At 48.9% G+C, this 2,500-nt stretch overlaps 1 non-coding gene across 1 annotated transcript in view; it reads left to right on the top strand.

The window, feature by feature from the left end:
- Positions 1–2,483: 2,483 nt before the first annotated feature.
- Positions 2,484–2,500, top strand: part of LOC131932717 (small subunit ribosomal RNA) — a 1,846-nt gene continuing 1,829 nt past the window's right edge. The window contains exon 1 of the ribosomal RNA XR_009384687.1: positions 2,484–2,500. This exon is cut by the window's right edge and continues 1,829 nt beyond it. This is a non-coding gene — a ribosomal RNA (small subunit ribosomal RNA).

Genomic DNA, 2,500 nt, shown 5'->3' with positions numbered 1-2,500 from the left:
TAAAGTATGTATAAAGTATTATATAAATTAATAATAAACCGAATCCGACCAAATTTAAATCTAAAACCACGATCGGCGGCGTAATGAAGTGTATCGTAAACCCGTTTTTTTTATAATTTAAAATGTAATGACAGAACTCCCAAAACAACAATACACATACATATTAGTACTATGGTGAATTGTAGTTGTATTAGGACCGTAATTATAGTTAATTAAGGAACCATTCATTGTCTTCGCTCTGTTATGTACGTCGTCGTTTAATCGACACGGCATATTTGGCTTGAATCTAGAAAAATTCAAACTCTAACCCTAAGGTAGACAGGCAGGGTAAATAAATGTGGGTGATCTCTCATAAAATTGTCTTCTAGGAATTATTTTTATATAGACTATCTTTTCTGTAGAGTTTAAGTGGACAAGCGCGGACGAAATAGAGCGCAAAATTTAAAATGAATTAAAAATTTTCATCAGACCGGAAGTAGGCATAACCTAGGCGCCATGTTTCCGTCGTACAAGTTTTCACCGTTGCAGTCACCGTTTCAATCGCTCTTCGTGTGGACGTGTATTATTTCTAGTCATGTGTTGTGTAGATGATTCGCTTAAGGTAGGTGTTCGGACTTATTTCTTTAATATTAATTAAACCGTATTTGCCTTGTCGGCCTTAAAATAAAGCTATTTTTTTTTCATCGCAATCGAAGTGTTAGATCTAGAATCTAGTTCCCGCCTCCGCTTCGCTAATTCGACTTAATGTAACTATGACACAACTATTAAATCTAGAGTCTCTATTTTAATTAAATAATTAGGAATTCTATCTCTAGATGATATCTAATCTATTCCCACACGTGTGTGCAAGTAGGATTTAACGTCAGAACAGGTGTGGTGGTCTAGGCGTCGCTATTTTTGACGGTAGGAATTTTTTTTTTAAATTCGTAAAATTTTATATAGACTTTATATAGCAATTTACTAAGACCGACCCTAACGCCCAGTAAATATTTAATTACCACATTGTTATGGACACGGTGTATTAGGTAGGGCCGAGGGCTATCCATAGGTACCAATTTTTAAATTTTGTGACAATTAGGAGCCGAGTTATAAAATAAATTTAAAATACTGGTTCTGGTCTTAGACTTTATATAGCAATTTACTAAGACCGACCTTAATACCCATTAATTATTTAATTAGCGCATAGTTATGGACATCCTGTATTAGGTTGGGCCCAGGGCTATCCGTAGGTACCAAGTTTATAATTTTGTGACGATTATTAGTCGAGTTATAAAATAAATAAAAAAAACTGGTTCTGGTTTGCACTACATTTCTTTCTTCTTTAACGGCGGACTCCCGGTCCAGCCCCATGGGTTACCCGTGAGCCGGGGCCTCGTTAGCCTGGACGGCTCCGATGTGACCGCGGATTGTTGTGGCCCGCCTCAGCCCGAGTCGAGATCACCCTTCCGATCGAAGGTGGACGCCATAGGGCGCCCGGGATAGCCCGGGGCGCTGTTCGTCACCCGAGCGCAGGGGCGCCGGGAGACGCCCCCGGTGAAGTTTGGCGGGTGATTCTGGTAGAGCTCCCCACCCCGATCGCAGGACACCCCTCGCCGCCCGCCCAGGTGTCGAGGTGGCCGCGGGGGAACTCGGGGCGTTTTGGCTCCCCCTTGTGCCGGAGCGGCGCCCTCGGTCCCAGAACGCCCCTGGCGGGTGATTCGCATGCCCCCTGGGGTGGGGAACGCGGGTGGGTGGTCGTAAAGCGTGTAACCGCAGTGGGGGCGGCCCCTTAGTCGGGGGCGCCAAAGTTGGCACCCCACCTGGGGCGCCCCCCGGAAGTGTGGCGCCCGCGCGAGTGAGCCCCGTAGATGCGCCCCGACACCCCCGCGCCGCCCCCCGGGTCGCGGCACCCCCGGCGCCCTCCGTGCGGGCTCCCCTCATGGGGCGGCACCCCGGTCCTCCCCGAGACTATGTACCCGATTTTTCGGTTTAACACTAGAGGTATGGGCAGAAATACGGCGGTTAAAACGGTCTGTATCTACTATTGTGGAGGTGAGTGTCGGTGAAGCCTCTATGTGACGCTAGGATCCGCGCTCCCTCGCAGCCAGCGACATGTGCCCGATCTGACCGTGCGTGGCTCAGTCTCCCGACTAGCTTCCCGGTAAAATGCGGGCTCGGCGCGCAGGTCGCGCCAGTGAAGGTAAAAGTACGTGTCCGTAGCGTGAAGCCAGCGGCGACGCGCAGTGCTAACGCAACCAAGCAGTATTGGTGGCTCGATAAAAGTCTCGCACTGGCCCAGCCCTCGGAACGGGCGACGGGTCTGCAAAACGCAGTCGGCTCGATGCAAATCGAGAGATTTCCCGGCGACGCCGTGTTTACGGTGAAGGGGGAAATGTGAGCGGTCCGATGTGAAAAAATCCGGGAATGCCGGGATCCGTTCTCTCGCTAGAGCGTTGTCTCCCGTCCCGCGATGTGTTGTGGAAAAACGTCTCGCAAACGATAGCTATCTGGTTGATCCTGC

This window comes from Physella acuta, unplaced genomic scaffold, assembly GCF_028476545.2.
Source record: "Physella acuta isolate Inbredline_101_S28 unplaced genomic scaffold, ASM2847654v3 ptg002266l, whole genome shotgun sequence".
Classification (NCBI taxonomy): domain Eukaryota; kingdom Metazoa; phylum Mollusca; class Gastropoda; family Physidae; genus Physella; species Physella acuta.
The sequence above is the reverse complement of the archived record's forward strand: the minus strand, read 5'-3'. Positions and strand labels throughout refer to the sequence as shown.